The sequence below is a fragment of the Talpa occidentalis genome, unplaced genomic scaffold (assembly GCF_014898055.3).
Source record: "Talpa occidentalis isolate TD23 unplaced genomic scaffold, MPIMG_talOcc4v2.1 talOcc4.5, whole genome shotgun sequence".
Taxonomy (NCBI): Eukaryota; Metazoa; Chordata; class Mammalia; order Eulipotyphla; family Talpidae; genus Talpa; species Talpa occidentalis.
This window is the reverse complement of record NW_023604861.1, coordinates 62,421,263-62,439,422: the sequence shown is the minus strand read 5'-3', so window position 1 is coordinate 62,439,422 and position 18,160 is coordinate 62,421,263. Positions and strand designations below refer to the sequence as shown.

The 18,160-nt window shown below is 43.2% G+C and overlaps 1 protein-coding gene across 5 annotated transcripts in view; it reads right to left on the bottom strand.

The window, feature by feature from the left end:
- The window catches only part of RUBCNL (rubicon like autophagy enhancer), a 40,792-nt gene extending 30,177 nt beyond the window's left edge, over window positions 1-10,615 (bottom strand). Inside the window, exon 1 of one of the 5 annotated variants that reach the window (XM_037527334.1) lies at window positions 10,392-10,615. The gene's annotated coding sequence lies outside the window, so the exon portion shown is untranslated. Of the gene's footprint in view, window positions 1-6,014; window positions 6,033-9,245; window positions 9,548-9,813; window positions 9,905-10,391 lie in introns of those variants that run through there. The other 4 variants (XM_037527339.1, XM_037527336.2, XM_037527337.2 and 1 more) reach the window with 4 other exon arrangements.
- Window positions 10,616-18,160: the final 7,545 nt, after the last annotated feature.

Sequence of the window (18,160 nt, the reverse complement as noted above, 5' to 3'; positions counted from 1 at the left end):
TATAAACTTTATGTATGCACAACTACTGTAACACATTAAATAACTACAAGGCACACATAAAAATACGAGTTTGTTCTTGCCTTTCAGTGAATCCTGTGAAGCTAAAGATACATACCCTCCACTTTGGGGACAACTGCTCAAATAATGATCTATTTAAAACCTTATACATGAAAAACAATGACAAACAAAAAATACATGCACAAATATAATTATATAACTAAATAAGACTTACAGAAAATATTGATATAAAATTTATCTAATGCAAGGGCATTACCTGCACTTGAAAGATGGCTAGATTCCCATGTTTGGGCAAAATAAAATGAGGAGTCATATTAAAAAATATCCTGGCAGGTTCTCCAGTGGTTAAAGACATATTCAGCAACACACCCAAGAGAAACGTTCACACAAAAACTTGTACAAGAATACTAACGGAGGGCATCCCCTGGTGGTGCAGGCAGTTGAGCACTGCGCTGTGAAGCTGTCCGCAGCCTCAGTGGCGCCAGTTTGATCCTGGCCAGCCAGCCAGCAGGCGAGGGTCCCACATGGCACGGCAGATCTCTCCTGTCTCGCCCGCTGCTCCCCTCAGTAGTGTATTTCGTCAGTCTGCCTGTTCTGTTCCCCGCTGTCTCTGGTGAATCCTCTCACCCTCCTGTGCATCTGGCCTGTACCCCAATTCTTGTATAAATAAATAGTCTTTAAAAAAAAAAAAGAATGCTAACGGCAGCATTAATCATATTATCTCAAAAGCAGAAACAGGGCCTCCCTGGTGGCGCAAGGGGTTAAGAAGCAACCTACTAAGCTGTCTGCAGCCACTGCAACATGAGTTTGAGCCCCAGCCAGGGAGCTACCCACATGGCCCAGCAGACCTCTCCTGACTCACCTCCTGCTCCCCTCAGCAGTATATTTCTGTCAGTCTGCCTGTTCTGTTCCCCACTCTGTCTGTGGTGAATCCTCTCACCCCCCACACCTCTGGCCTGTGCCCCAGTTCTTGTATGTATAAATAAATAAATCTTTAAAAAAAAAAAAAAGGCAGAACCATCCCAATGGCCAACACCTGATGAATGGATAAACAGAGAGCCCGACAAGCATGCAGTGTAGAACTGTTCGGCCAGAAACAGGTGAAGCGCTAACACATGAAGCTGCACAGAGGGCCCTGGTACACGCTATGTGAGAGAAGCCAGTCACGAAAGTTATTTCCTATTTATATACATATTTTTATGAAACGTCCAGAATAAGCAATTTCAGAGACAGAGGGTAAGCTAGTGATTGCTTAGTGGGTGGGAAAACGGGGGCGGCTAACAAAAGGGTTCAGGAGGATACCTAGCCGAGGTGATGTGAGTATTCTGAAATCAACTGTGGTGATGACAGCACATACCTGTGAATATACTAAAGCTATTAATTGTACACTCTAACAGGTGAATTGTTCAATTTGTGAATTCTACCTAATCTCATTATTGTTGTCAAAAAAAAGGGTGGGGAAATATATCTATCTCCCTTCAAAAAGATCTAGGAGGACTAGAGAGAGCTAGCATTTTATGGGCTACATGGAGTCAAGGGAACACATGCAGGCTGTGCACAGGCTGTGAGCAAGGCACTGAAAGTGAAAAAGGGAAATAACACATAAAGGGAATGCTGAATAAATGTGCCTAAAATAAGTGTGGAGGGAAGCAGCATAAATGAAATTGCACAAAAGAGCTGTCAAGAAACAAGAAAAATCAAGGACTAGTAAAGACAATATCACCAGCACAAATGGCTGCCAAGGCTTGGTCATCTATAGCCAGAGGCTACCCGAGGCCTTCAGGCATCACTGCTTATCTTTAAACCAGCACTGCAAAGGAAGTCCTGCTGGCCCAATTTATAGATGGCAAACAAAGTCAAAGAGGTTATGTATTTGTGGTTATGTTTTTTAAGTGTCTATCTTTTAGAACTATATACAGAAGTATCTAGAAATATCAATAATTGAGTTGTAAGATGGTATAATGGAAGTACCAGTGGGTGATATGGGTGAAACAAAATTGGCCATGTTGTGAGTTATTAAGTTTGAAATTTTCCAGAGCACAAGGGACCATCATGACAGTCGACAGGTGAAGTGGTGTTAGGAGATTTATGGGGAGTACACATGAGGGGAGATATCAAATAATGTACAAAAGTGAACAACAATGTAAGAAAACAAAAGGTTGAATAAAAAAAGTAACTACAAAGATAAAAAAATTAAGGGCCTCCCTGGTGGCCTAGGGGTTAAGTGTCAGTGCTCTCACCACTATGACCTGAGCCTAAGTTCTATCCCCTGCCAGGGAACTAACCTACACACTGCACAGCAGACCTCTTCTACCTCGCCCACTGCTCCCCTCAGCAGTGTATGTCAGTAGATCTGCCTGTTCTGCTCCCCACTCTGTCTCTGGTGAATCCTCTCATCCCCCACACCTCTAGTCTGTACCCCAGTTCTTCTACAAAAAAAAAAAAAGAAAGAAAGAAAGAAAATTCCCAAGTTAAAAAAAAAAAAATCAGTGTTTGCTACATCTATCCCTGTATCCCTAAGTTATCTCTCTGGCCTTATTTACTACTTCTACACCCCTCTAAACTCTCTCTACCCTACCTTCCCCTTCTTTATTCAAATACTACTTTCCTGGGCTTCCCTGATGGCGCAGCGGTTGAGCGCTGGGTTGCAAGGCTGCCCGCAGTCTCTGCAGCGCCAGTTCAATCCCCGGCTGCTGGGTGAGGGGCCCACATGGCGCGCAGACCTCTCCTGCCATGCCCGCTGCTCCCCTCAGCAGCGTACTCGTCACTCCGCCTGTTCTACTCTCCGCTCTGGCTCTGGAGAATTCTCTCACCCTCCCGTGCCTCTAACTGTACCCAGTGCTTGTATAAATAAATAAATCTTAAAAAAAAAAAATACTACTTTTCATTGACATGTCCCCATCGCCCTTTTAAAAACAGATCCATATGGGTATACACTATCCCCACACTCTCTCCATTTATTGCTGGATTTTTCCGTAATACTCATGTTCTGATATTTTACTCATCGCATCAGTTCACAACTAATACTTATATGGCATTTACTTACATGTACCTGGTACAGTTCTAAATTTTTCACACACACACTCTATCCTAATAATTTATTGGTTGATGTAACAGCACTATCTTCATTTTAAAAAAGAAGAAAAACTATTTACAGCTGGTAAATTTTACAGCCAGGCAACCTTGCTCCCAAATTCACATTCTTACCCACAATAGCACAGTGATGCAGGAAAGACCTTTAAATTTCTTAAATCCAGACATTTCTCTAAAATGACAAAATTTACCCAGCATGGAGCAGCTGCTGTGAACTGGCAATATCAGTGGCACTGACATACTTACCTCCCTCACCACCACATTGAAAGTGGCCATTCCCAAAATTGTCTTTTAAGAATAATTTCCAAATAAAGAAATAGGAAAGCACCCTATATATGTTTCCAGAATTCAGTTTTTAAAAATCTGTGCATTCATTATTTCTGTGTGTAGTTTTAATTTTTTTAAATATGTATCACCAATAAAAGAAGGTGGAGTAGTATGAGTAGATTAACATGTAATGTCCTTACATTGTCAAGATGGAGTTGAAAGGTATTAAATGAAATCTCTGGATGAGTTTTGTGTATTATGATGAAATTTCTAGGTGAAAATGAACAAATACAAGTATATAATTCCAAGGAAAAGGAATGAAATTGTACACTTACTTTTTTAAGAAGAAGCAATAAGATGTTTTAGTTTTAGTTTGGCAACCAATACGAATATATATATGCTATCTTATTAATTTTTAACTTTTTTCTTCAAAATTAATAATCCCAACTAGCTCTAATAAGAAAATGTTTTTTGCAAATCTAAATCACATTCCTTTTTAAAAAAGACAAATGACTACAAATATAAGGTCTGAATATTATTTCTGAATTCTCAATTTATTCCATTATCTATTTCTATTCTTTTTTATACATTGTATCACCTTTTTTTTTTTACTGAGGCAATATTGGTTCACAACACTGAAAGTTATTTACAGGTATAAGTTCACCCCTTCAGATGTACGCTACCATACCACATTGTACCTACTACCAACATACTCATACTTTCCCAGGGTAGTCTATCAGGCCTCGACCCCCCACCTTCTTGTTCCCTCCCACACCTTCTTCTCTGGTAGCTCCAATTCTATAGTCATATTTCTAGGGTTCGTTTGATTTCATTTTGTCTGTTCCTGTGTCTCTATATTCCACAAATAAATGAATCACTCAATATATTTCTTTCTTCTTCTGTTTTGTTGCTCTTAGCAGTTCCATCCATGTTGTCACAAATGGCAAGATTTCATCTATTTTTATAGCTGAATAATATCCCATCTTCTTAATTCAGTCATCTTTTGTTGGGCACTTAGTTTGTTTCCATAACTTGGCTATTGTAAATAGTGATGCAATGAACATAGCAGAGTATATATATATTCTTTGAATTTTGCACTCTCTTGGGTAGATATCTAGAAGTGGAATTGCTGGATCATATGGCAAATCAATTTTTAATATTTTGAGAAACCTCTATACTGTTTCCCATAGGAGCTGGAGGACCAGCTCACATTCCCATCAACAGTACATGGGATTCATTTTTCTCCACATCCTGTGACAACACTTGTTGTTTCTGGTTTTTTGATATGGGTCATTCTCACAAGTGTGAGGTGGTATGTCGGTGTGGTTTTGATTGACATTTCCCGGATGATAAGTGATGATAAGCACTTTTTTATGTACCAGTTGGCCATCTGGATGTCTGCTTTGGGGAAGCGCCTATTTAGCTCTTCTGCTCATTTTTTGATTGGGTTGTTTTCTTTTTGTTCATTTGTATGAGTTCTTTATAGATCTTGGGTGTTAGCTCCTTGTTGGAAGTATGATATGCAAATATTTTCTCCCTTTCAGTGGAGCAAATTTTTGTTTTAATGATAGTTTCTTTGGCTATCCAGAAGCTTTTTAGTTTGACATAGTACCATTCATTTATTTTTGACTTGAGTTTGTTTGGATAAATAACAGTAGAAGTATAAGGATTAAAATACAGAACAAACAAAATTCCACCCTCCAATTTTATCACCTGAAATCAACTAGAGTAAAGCACTTCCTGGCCCAGAGTGCTTTCCAATAGTTGCAGGCCAAAATACTTTTCCAGTCTAGTTTGCATTTCTCTCTTTTAATAAATGTAAACCTAAGGATCCAAGACAGAACTAAAATATTTCTTTAAAAGTCAATTTTAAAACATAATATCACAGGAAATGAGTGGCTTATTCATTTGTCATTTTCCAGCATAATGTTACAGATGACAAAAACATTTGCCTGAAATTTTCTTTTACTTGCTGAAGATCTCACTTGCATAGTTCACACATCATGTTTCATTGAGAAATAAATCCTTCATAATGTGGGGTTACTATCATCATTATATAGATGAGAAAATTGGGCTGAGAAAAAGGAAGTAAGGTGAAAACCACATAGCAACCCAGGACAGCTCAAGGTCTGCTTCAAACCCTGGGACCTTGTTCCACAACCCACCGTGTTCTCCTCTTGTCACCGCTATGTGTGGGATTTTTTTTTTTTTTTAACAAAACTTTTTTTTTTTTTTATAGAGGCATGTTTTATTTATTTATTTATTTATTTGTTCGTTTGTTTCGTTTATATATGCACTGGGTACAGTCAGAAGCGCGGGAGGGTGAGAGAATTCACCAGAGCCAGAGCAGGGAGCAGAGCAGGCAGAAGGACTGAAGTACACGGCTGAGGGGAGCAGCGGGCGGCAGGAGAGGTCTGCGCACCATGTGGGACCCTCCTCTGGTGGCCGGGGAGCAGCCGGGAATCGAACCGGCGCTGCAGAGGCTGCGGGCAGCTTCGCAACCCAGCGCTCAACCGCTGCGCCACCGGGGAGGCCCTATGTGTGGGATGTTAAGAAACTGTGCAGATGTTAAGAAACACATACATAAGGGTCCTAATTCAAATACAGTCCCAATTTGAGAGAAATTATTTACTTACTGTTTTACTTTAGACAAGACACTTAATCTCTCTGTGCTTGAGTTTCATTCAGGATTGTCCTGAGCGCTAAATGAACAGTAACATGCATGTCTTGGTCCAGCAACAATATCCTATAAAAGTTAGTTTTATTATCACCTTCATTACTATTTTACAAAGACTTATTGTTCAATATAAAAACAGCACTTTAAGGAATCCTGATTTTATTTCTCAACTTCTTAACTGAGTCATCCTTCAACTCTTTTTAATTAAAATGTAACAACCATCAGAGGTCCTATTTGGTAGGATGCAGAGACAAAATGTGATGAGCCGGCATTAGCAGTGCTCACATTTATAATCTCTAGAGGATTCAGCATGTTTATCTAGAAAGAGCTGCCTCCATTTTAATAGTGACACAACCTACCATGTGACTCTCTCCTTTCTAAATAAAAGAGTATTATTCTAAATTTAACTACAAGGGAAAATATTCAAATTTGCCCACGCAAATTTGTGTGCCTTCTGATGTGTAGGGGAAATGTGTTTCCAAGCATGGTGCTTTCTTTAGCTCTTAGCTTCCTCTAAAACCAATCAAAGGAAATGCTTAACCTTGGATGTTTATCCTTGACTCTGACAGAAGTTTTCCTTTGTTTGAAAAGAAAAACTCCAGGTTCAGACACCAAAAATGTTTTTGGAGTTAAATGGTCTCATGAAGAACATGTCTAGTCAAATTTATGCCCCCAAAGGCCACCTGTCAATGTACAGATGCTAAAGAAGTTCATAGAAAAGACAAGTTCCTGTCCCCTGATAACACACTGTGACAGGCAATTTCTCATGGGAGTGCGGTAAAAGGGCGTTGCAACAAGAGATTGAGAAACAGACACATCTTGCCACTGTGACAGACACAGCCAGGAGTCAGTATTCTCGTGAATTTTACAGCCTAACTCTAAGCTCCACACGAGGTTTTGTTGGTGGCCAGGAAGGAGTTTTGGGCAGCAATATGGTAAAACCTTAATTTGTGGAGACAGTACCTTAAACGATTAAACACAAGACAACAAGCCCAAAATGGCATCATTTTTGTTAAGCTCCACCTCACCAAAAAAAAAAAAAAGAAAAGAAAAGTTTAACTTGGTCATAGTGCCTGCCTCTCCCAGAAACAGAATCTTAAACTTATTGATCAAGAATCATCTAGTGAGTGCTAGTGAGTGAGGCAATCTGAATGACAGATCTCTACATTCACCAAAGGAAAGTGACTTGCCACAACCAATTATGTTTTGTTACTTTAACTTCATGCTTCCACTGTCTTCTGCCTACAAAAATCTTGCATTTTGCAGTTTCTCCAAGCTCCTATTTGTCTGCTGGATTGGATGCTGCCCTATTTGTGAATCGTTTGGGTAAAGTCAAAATGATCTTTAAAATTTACTCAGTTGCTGTACTACAAAGCCATAATCATCAAAACTTCATGGTACTAGAATAAGAACAGACACATGGACCAATGGAACCAAATAGAAAATCCAGAAATAAACCCACAGATTTATGGTCAACTAATCTTTGACAAAGGAGCAAAGAATATGCACTGGAGCAAAGAAAGTTTGTTCAATAAATGGTGCTGGAAAAACTGGGTTGCTACATGCAAAAGAATGAAGCTTGACTACTACTTCACACCATGCACAAAACCAACTCAAAATGGATTAAAGAACTAGACATAAGACCTGAAACCATAAAATACACAGAAGGAAATATAGGTGAAACACTACATGACATGCACCTCAAAGACATCTTTACAGACACATCACCCAAAGATAAACAGCTGGGACTACATCAAATTAAAGAGCTTCTGCACAGCAAAGGAGACCATTACCAAAACAAACAGAAACCCCACTGACTAGGAGAACATTTTTACACACAACACTAATGGTAAAGGACTGATCACAAAAATCTACAAAGAGCTGATGAGACTCAACAAAAACAAAGAAAATAATCCAGTCAAAAAATGGGCAGAAGAGCTAAAAAGAAACTTCTCCAAAGAGGAAATGCAAATGGCCAACAGGCATATGAAAAAATGTTCAACATCACTTGTAATCAGGGAAGTGCAAATCAAAACTACCATGAGATACCATCTTACACCAGTGAGAATGGCACATATTAAAAAAATGAGCAACAACAAATGTTGGCGAGGTTGTGGAGAAAAATTAACTTTCCTGCACTGCTGGTGGGAGTGCAAACTGGTCCAACCACTATGGAGAGCTGTTGGAGATTTCTGGACCTACTAAACATAGAGCTTCCATATGATCCAGCAATTCCACTCCTAAGTATTTACCCAAATGACACAGAAACATTAATTCCAAAGGGCACCTGCATCCCTATTTTTATAGCAGCACTATTTACAATAGCTAAGCTTTGGAAACAACCCAAATGCCCAATAATAGATGACTGGATCAAGAAGATGTGGTACATATACACCATGGAATATTACTCAGCAATCAAAAAGATAAACACATGCAGTTTGCAGCAACATGGATGGAGCTAGAAGGGATCATGCTCAGCGAAATAAGTCAGAAAGAAAAAGAAAATACCGGATGATCTCATTCACAGCAGGAATTTAGAAAACCTAAATAAGGGACCAGGAAAAAGACTAATACAAAGTAAAAATCAAAATCAACAAGCAACTATAAACCAGAGACACACTACGGGGAAGGGAGGGGGATGTGTGGGGAGAGGAAGGACTATGGTCAAAATAAGAGGGGTGCAATTGTATGGGGGAATATAACCAAAATGAAAATGCATACATTGTGCAAAAATGAAAAATGATGTAAGAATTATATAAAATAAAATATTTTAAAAAATTTACTCAGTTGAATTTTTATTTTAAAGGATACTTTTCAAAACACCTCCCTTCCTCCAGTTATCTTCCAAACCACCCAGTGAGGTAGGGCAGGAATTATCCTCCCACTTCTCAAGCCAACAAACTAAGATTCAAAGAGGTTTCTCGAATAGCCAAGATCTCCCTGCTAGTGGGCTTAAGGAGTTCTAGGCAACCCATTGCGGTCCCTAGATCCCAGGTGCTTCCAACCACAGCTTCCATGCAAAGACCCTTCCAAAGTCCGTTGTAATAACATAGTAAGGGCACCCATTGAATATATTCTTTCTTTTGAGACTTAATTTCCAGTTAGGGGTAAATAACCCCTCTTTTGAAGTCGCTCCACATTCTCCAAGCTGACAGCACCTATTTTGCAGGAGATGGGTAGCAAAACCCACCTCACAGTCCAGGTCAGGCTGGTGGGGGTGGAGGTGAAATGCAGCTATTCTGCTTTCTTCCTGGAAACCTCAGCAGGTGAACTTCACCTGGGGCGCTCCGATCTAACAATATCCTCAGGCTTTCACGCTCCAACAGAGCTTGGTGACATAGGAAAACGTTGCTTTGCTGCCGGATACCCACAGGCTTGGGCATGTTGAGGGAATCTTCCGAGGTCCCTAGCACTCTCTGTGTGCGCTTTGGGGGAGGCCCAAGAAAAGCTACCAAAAACGAAACACAGCGCCTGGGGTCACAGATGGTTCAGGCTTTGTACTCACGGGATCACTCCCCGCCAGCTGCCCCCGCCCCCTACCCCCCTGCACACTCCCGCCGTAAGTCAACTCCTTACTTACAAGTCCGCCGGCCTCTTCTGAGGAGCCCCTTCCCCTTCTCCAAGGTGCCCTGGGAACTGCCCCGCACCTAACCTGGGCGGCCCCCAATTTTTGGCAAGTGACTCTGGTGTCCCTTCCACCACCCCACGTCTCGGGCAGCCTCCTCTCCACCCCACCCACCTCCCACGCAGCCCCTTACCTCCTGCTCCTCTCCCGGAGCCCTCAGCCCAGCCTTTGTCGGCTCAACCTGGCGGTAGAGAACTGCTCCCCGGGAGCGCGACTGGTTGGACTCCGAGCTCCCCAGCTGCGGGGGGGGGGGGGCGAGCGGGGATGAGGGAAGCGACGCCGTGACGCCGCCACGCGTCCCCCCAACCACCCGCTACCGTAGCAGCCCCAGAAGCTCCCCCAGGAAAGCGAAGCGCCGCTCCAGGGCCTGCTGCTGGCAGGGACTTGCCAAAAACTCTAACTGGAAGGAATGTGGGCACCCGCCGCCGCCGTACCCACCGCTCTGCCCACCCCGGGACCCCGGCGCGGTGGGCTCCGGACAGCCCCGCGCCCGCTCGGCGGCGCTCCCTGGGGACAGACAGAGCCGCGCTTGCAGGCGTCCAAGCAAAGAAATAAACACAGAATTGGCGGATGTGAACGCCTAACCCCAAACGCCGCACGCATCGGTATTCAACATTCAGTGCCATTGCTCGAAATGAAGAAGATGCTGGTGAGTGTTTTGGGTTGAAGTCTGCACTGAAATCAATGGCCTCTTGGGCACCAGCAACTCACCCCCGGCGAGAGCAGCCGCGCGCGGACCTCAGCTGCTGCCCGGCGGGATGTCCCGCGCAGGACCCTGTCCGCGTTCCTCCAGCCTAACCGGCCCCTAGTCTTCTGGCCGCCCGGGTTTAGAATCCCACCAGAGCAGTGCTGCTGACAGCAGCCAGATCACGGTGGGTGAAGCCGCCAACCAATGCGGAAAGTTCACAAATAGAAAGCTAAGCCTGTTCTGGAGGCCGAGCACGGGAAGTCCCTCCACCGCTGGGGGGCCTCAGCGCTCTCTGGCAAAGCCCTTGTCCCTGGAAAGGATTCTTGAGCCTTTATCTGCAGCAGTTAACATTCCCCAGATGAGCCAGTTCTGTTCTTTTTGGAAGCGTCCCTTAGTAACTGAGGCTAAGTAGTTAAGTTGGTCTCAGGCCCTAATAGCATAAGGGAGAGCAAAAACCGGGCCTAACTTTCTCTTTGAGGCTTCTATTCACAGACACAGCTTAGCAGACACAATCTGAGCAAGCAGAAGCCAACAAGCTTGAGCTAAGCTCCTAGGTCAGCTGGAGACTGAGAAAGCAGGGGTAGGAGGAGTACCCAGGGGTGGGGGCTCACCAATAGAAATTCCAAACTCCAGTCTGAGGAAAAGTCTCTTTGGGCTTTCTCATATATGACTGCCCTGTGACTAGCCTAGTCCATATGTCTTTGCCCCAAACCAGTTTTCAGCCAATAAATTTCAACTCGTTTGTTCTCAACCCTGGTCCCAAAAACCTACAAAAATTCATTTTCTTTCTTAAAGGTAGATTTTAGTTTTTCTCCTAAATCCTTGCCAATCAATTCAAGATGAAGTTGATTTCTCAAAGGCCTGATATCATTATCTGACCGATGTCCTTAGGGTGGAGTCCTCCTTGCTTGGTAAATCGTTCTGCTCAGTAAAACCAAACTCCACCACTCTCCCCTTAGTTCTTTTGCCTTTTGTCACTTCCAGGTTGTGGAACCCCATCCCAGGTATTTGGGGATTTACTTGCCAGGTGTCTCTCTGGAATAGCCCCCTCTCCCACAGCCTGGCCTGAAGTGAGTGGTTAAGGAGAGGCACAGCGAGCGTAGTCTTCAGATGAAGACAGTTGGAATTGATATCACAAAGTCAAGTAAATTCTAACTGAAAGTCAACCCTCTTCCATTTAGGGCTGCCTGCTTGGAGTCTAGACTGGTTTAGATCTGAAGAATTCTGAATGTTTGAATTCTGTCGCTGGAATTCAGAGGGGAGAATTCCTGAGGGGAGACTGAGAAAGGCCTACATCAAGCTACGTCAGGAAGAAAAGGGTGTGGGGTGTGTTTTGTTGTAGCTCTATTATACACTGGGTTATGCCTGGTACTTTTCTGACTTATCTTAAGCATTCCTATCAACATTATGTTAATAGCAAATCATCTGTTGCCATTTTACAGAGGAGGAATCTGTGGCATAGAGAGTTTAAATTATTTGCCCAGGGTCACAAAGCTACTCAGTAGCACAGTCAGGCTTTGAAAGCAGACATGGCTGATACCAAAATATGTCTAGTTTCTACCATGCTCCTGAAATTAAGAAACCAAGTCTGTTTCTGAAATATTTAAAAGAGAAGAGGAATCAGAAAGAAGCTAAAAGTGTTTTAAAATAAGCGCAAATATCCATGCAAAGTAAATCAGCAGCCTACTTGTGAAAAATAAAGCACTACTAAGTGGCAGATGGGACGTGGTCAGAGTTTATGTGTGTGTGTGTGTGTGTGTGTGTATACACACACACACACATATATGCATACTTATATATACAGTCTTGTAGAAAGAATCAGAGATTTTGTACCAAGACTGTAGAATTTGATTAGTCCCCTCTGGTGCCACTCTGAAATCATTTTTATGTGTGTGGAGGGGGAGGGGGGCGTTCTACATATTTCCACATGCATGGTCAACATCTAGTCACAGATAAAGGAGGCTCACATTCTGGAAAAGTATCTGTACAACTAAGAAAAGTCAAAGACAGCTTTTTCAGATTAGGAAAAACCATTGGAAACCTGCTCTGTTCTCCCTGTCACCTAGCAGTATAATTTCCCAAGTGTTAAATGTGAGGGACTGGCTTTCCAAGACTGCCTAATGGATTGGTCAGCTCTGAGAAAGTCACTGATAATTACAAACTAAACTCCAAACCAGGGAAGTAAAGGCTGGTTTTATCTTATTTTTCATGGGGAAGGTCATCTTCCAGATCCTCCAAGATCCACCCAAGGGCAGTAAGAGTGTCAGGAACAAATCACCACCTGAGCTACTGGGCTTACACCCAGACCCCTTTTGTTAGACACAAAAGCTGCACTGTGGCCAGGACAGCTTCGAAGGAGCCTAAAAGCCTGGTGCTGCCCACCCAAACTCAGCCAGGCTTCACACGAAATGTGTGCCGTGACAGAGATGCAGCCCTCTTTCTGAGTTCAGTTGAAGGAGTCGGCAATGGGGAAATGAGGCTGTGTACAAAACAGGAAGGAAGTGAAGTGAGATGAACTGCATAATAAGCCCAGAGGAGCCTCATGGCATCATCACCATGCGGGCACTGGGAAGGAGCACGCCCTGCAAAGGAGCGAAACCAACATGTGGCAGGAAGTGAAGGAACCCAGGGAGTCTGCATTGAGTCTGTCTTAGTTTCTTTTCCTCTGTCTGTCTTTCTGTCTATCTGTCTGTGAAACATCCACTGTCCACAAAATGACTAAGTTGTGTCATTTTACATACGTGATGAACTTACCATAAACAAATTCACAGAGAGAGAAGGTAGAATAGCAGTTAGGGGCTGTGGGAGAGGGACTGGGGAGTCAGTGTTTCGTGGGTATAGTTTCTGATTAGGAGAGCCAAGTTCTGGAGATGCAGAGTGGTGATAGCTGCATATTATTGAAATGTACTTAGTGTCACCAAATTGTACATTTTAAAATGGCTAAAATAGCAAACTTGTTATACCATAGTAAAATAAAGTTTAAAAGAATTTTTTATTAAAAATTTGTTATGATGTAATACTTTTGGGAGTGAAAGCAATATATGCTGAGAGGGTGCCTATTCTTGGAAATTCCTTGTTTTAGCTTTAATAAATCTTGCTCTATTTTGTTTTCTTTTAGGGGTGCTGGAGCCAGTTTGGGGGTTGTTGACTCCCCTACTCTGAAGGAAAAATAGTTCTACCATTTCACTGTTTGCCTCTGTAGTGATAAATAGCTTGAGCCACAGGGACATATTCAGAGAGGCCATGCTCTGAAAGTGTGACAAGGTGGTCCCCAGGGAAAGGGAAGGTTCTAGGTTCCCTGTCCCACCCAAGAAAGAGTGGAGCTGAGCATGGAGGAGAAGCTGTTAAAGAGACTGGAAGAAAGAAGGAAAAGGATGGGGAGCCAGGAGACCTGGAGGAGGCACATGAAGAAGAGAGACATGTGAAGATGCACTTGCTTCTTGGCCTTAGACTGATTGAAACAGATGTGGGTGTGAGACCTGCGGGGAGGTTAACAGTGGCAGTTCTTTTTTTTTTTTTTTTTTAAATAATAAATTTTATTTTTATATTCCCCATACATTTGCAACCCCCCCATTCTGACCCCAATCCCTCCCCTCCCGCCCCCCCCCCCCCAAAAACTGTCTCTGGTTCATAGTTTTTTGTTGATTTTAATTTTCACTTTCTTATAGTTATAACAGTGGCAGTTCTTAATCTTGATTTTGATTTTGCTCCTTCTGTCCCAGAGGTGCTGGGCCCCTTCTGCCCCTTTCCTATGGGTCCCCACCAGGAGGTGCCTTAGACTTGTGGCAGGCTTTCAGGCCTCAGTGGCCCTGCTTTGGGCCAGTCTTGTTTGGCTGTGCATTTACCCATGAGGGGATGGGTAACTTCTGGTGCTTGATTAGGAAACTTTATTCTTTCTCTTGTCTTTGTTGCAAACCAATTGTATTAAAGTTCCTTTTCATAAAGGTCTTACACACTAGAGTATGATTTGTCTTGCTGCAACGGATGGCAAAACCTATTTAGAGAGGGCCGGTTGGGGGTTCTGGGATGCCGCTTACCCTGCCCTGTAATAAAAGGAGCTCTTTGCCTTTAAGAGACACAGAAAGTCAAAACAGTGTTGTGGCCACAGATGAGTGTGCTGTTTACTTCCAGTCAGTCAGGATGCCAGACACAAAAGCCCGGCAGCTTCAGGCAACCCCTGATGCCAGGGTCTTCCAGTCTTCCTGGAGACAACAGCATGAGGGACAGGAGCTCTTGCCCTGACAGATAATAAGGAAAACTTGGCCTTAGTCCTCCTGTCTCACTTCATTACACAGTTCCCACTTCTCTTCTTTGAAGAAGCCCTTGGCTGAGCAAGTAGAACCAGAAGCTGCTCCTGTTCTGTGGTCTATTTTTGTGATGGAAAATGTGTTACACATAACAAAGTTGGGGTCTCACTTCAGTGCAATGATAAACAGTAACCTGCCATTAGAACTAAAAATATAAGTTGTTTATATTGTCTGGCCTGCTAGATTGTGGTCCCAGAGACCTGATTTCTGAATCCCCCCAAACCCCACTCCATGCTCAGTATTCACTTGCTTCAGTTGTTTCATCATAACCTTTCTAACTGCTCACATGGCTTGTGGGATAAGATTTGGATGTCCTCACACAGAAGAGGGCGACTTTAACCAAATATTTGGGACAGCTTATGTGTCCAAAATTCAGTTTAGTGGGCCTCCCCGGTGGCGCAGTGGTTGAGCGCTGGGTTGCGAAGCTGCCTGCAGCCTCTGCAGCACCGGTTCGATCCCTGGCCCAGGGCGAGGGTCCCACATGTCGCGCGTTGACTTCTCCTGCCACCCGCTGCTCCCCTCAGCAGTGTACTTCATCAGTCTGCCTGCTCTGCTCTCCCCTCTGGCTCTGGTGAATTCTCTCACCCTCCCGCGCTTCTGACTGTACCCAGTGCTTGTATAAATAAATAAATAAATCTTTCAAAATTCAGTTTACTGATCTAGCATTTAAAGTGCTCTTTACTGTGTTCTTAACTAAATTTTCATTCACTTCTCTCCTGTTTAATTACCCTAAGATCCATGATGGCCCATAAATTGCTCTGGGAACATTCTTTATATTTCCCTACCTTTGTATCTCAAGCTATCAACAGCATCTTATACTTGTCACAGCTGTACTGGTACTTCAGTGCCATTAGTGTTTGTGGTAGCCTTCCAGCCCACTGTAGACAATTCCCCAAGTCATTTTCAATTTTTTTAAAGATTTATTTTTTATTTACACAATAGCTGGGATATAGGCCAGAGGCGCGGGAGGGTAAGAGGATTCACCAGAGACAGAGTGCGGGAAGAGAACAGGCAGACAGACCAAAAGCACTGCTGAGGGGAGCAGTGGGCCAGACAGGAGAGGTCTGCCTCACCATATGGGAATCTCCCTGGGCCGGGAATCGAACCCATGCTGCAGAGGCTGCAGGCAGCTTCACAGCACTGCACTCAACCCACGGTGCCACCAGGGAGGCTCTCCCCAAGTCATTTTTAGATCGCTGTTTAATAAGTACAGAATGAAACACCTAGGTGAAATCCTATGAAACAGGTAGGAATTTTTCTCCACCACCCTAGTACTGAGAGAGAGGGAGAGAGAGAGGGAGAGAGAGAGAGAGAGAGAAAGAGAGAGAGAGAGAGAGATTACTTTTTTTTTCTAAATCTTATTCTAAATCAAGTTAAGTTGATTTGGTTTCCTACTTGAATTAGTGGCAAGAAACTAAATCTGCTGTAAGTTGCAAGCCTTACCCCTCCCTATAGCTCCCTAAGAGTCCACATGTTTATGTAACACCCAGGACCATGTTCCATCATAGTCACTTCAGAGATCTTTGTTTTCTGTCTGTGTGAACTAGGGTAGTTCTAGCACTCAATGCCAAATATGAGTGAGGAAGTCTTTACCAGGGTCTCAGATTCAGTTTCAGCATCTGCACACTACCCTGTCAGAGACAATGGCCCTCTCTCTCAGACCCTCTCCACTCTTCTCATTTAAAAAAAAAAATCATTCTCCCTTACTCGTATTTGAAAAAGCAACTTCTCTCTCAGGCAACCCCTACTGTAAAGGCAGGACATGGGCACAGGTGCAGGTTTTCTGATCCCATGCAGATCGGGTAAAGGAGGAGTCAGAGTCCTCAGTAGTTTTGCAGGTTTTTTATTTGGGGTTCACCAGGCATATGGCAGGCAGGGGTGCTGGCTGGGGGCTGGGAGGCTGGCAGGCCTCCCAGCCCCCAGCAAGTCTTTACTCTATCTGGGCTCTCTGGTATTCTCTGCTTCTGCGTCGGCTTCTCCTTCAGGTTCTGCTGCTGCTGGCTGGGGCTGCTGGCGTCCCCCCGTGACGCCACCCTTAAAAGCACAGTCTTAGCTCAGCTGAATCCCATCTACCTATGCCCACACCCTATTCCAGGTGCCCGCCATCAGGCATGCATTCAGGACAAGGATCCATCATCTATCCTGATGGCGGAAGGGCAGAAAAGCCTGATATTTTCTTTACCCTACACCTACCTTCTTGCTTCTCATACCACAGAACCACAACTGAGCTAAATACAAAAATCTCTCAATTCTGCAGAGGTGGGGGTATGGGAGTGCAGGTGTGAGGTGAGGAAGGGAGGCATGTCACAGCCATGCTGGCCTTCTTCAAGGAGGTGAGAGAAAAATGGTCTCATGCATTTGGATTTTTCCAAATGAATTTCTCAATGAATGATCAGTAACAACAAATTACAAATGAAATAAGGGACCAGGAAAAAGAATAACTATAAGAAAGTGAAAATCAAAATCAACAAACAACTATGAACCAGAGACACTCTATGGGGGGTGGGGGGCGGGGAGGGGAGGATTGGGGTCAAAATAAGGGGGTCGCAATTGTGTGGGGAATATAAAAATAAAAAAATATATATTTAAAAAAAATAAATAAATATTCACACTTAAAAAAATTACAAATGAATTTCTCAATAATTTGATTTGTCATGTTAAGTTAAAAAATGTTGATGTACCAGTATAATGAATACCAGTGGGTACTTTGCTCCAAGGTGTGAATGAACGTTCTATCTATATAACTTAAATAGACCCAACCAATAGCTTCTCTCGCTGATTCATTTTATCCATCATGAAAATCATTTTGTTTGATTTGATGCTCTGATTTCATGCTCACCAAGCTGTCTCTTATTTAAAAATTTGACTTCTGTGTCAATTCAGCTGTGAAGAGAGAAAATGCTGACCAGTCAATATGGGTGGGTGTTCCCAATCTACTCCCCTTGCCCCGAGTTTACTTTACATAATAAACAGTAATGAATTTTCATTTCTGCTTTTATCTTAATATCCAGTGAGTTTGGTCAAATTAAATAGATTCTGTGATAAGCAGAATAATGTCCCAAAGATGTCCATGTCCTTATCCCCAAAACCTGTAATTATGTTATGTTAGAGGGATGGTTTAGGTTGCAGGTAGAATTGAGGTTGCTAATCAGCTCACCATGAGATGAGGAGATGATCCTACATGAGCCACATGGATCCAATGTAATCTTAAGGGCCCTTGTAAGTAAAAGAGGGAAACAGGCATCAGAGTGATATGATGTAACAAAGATTTGACCAGCTTTTTCTGGCATTCAAAATGAAAGGAGGGGCCTCCCCAGTGGCACAGTGGGTTGAGCACAGCGCTGTGAAGCTGTCTGCAGCCTCTAGCAACACAGGCTCAATTCCCGGCCGGCCAGGCTCTGCTCCCCACTATGTCTCTGGTGAATCCTCTCGCCCTTCCGCGCCTCTGGCCTGTACCCCAGCCATTGCATCAATAAATAAATAAA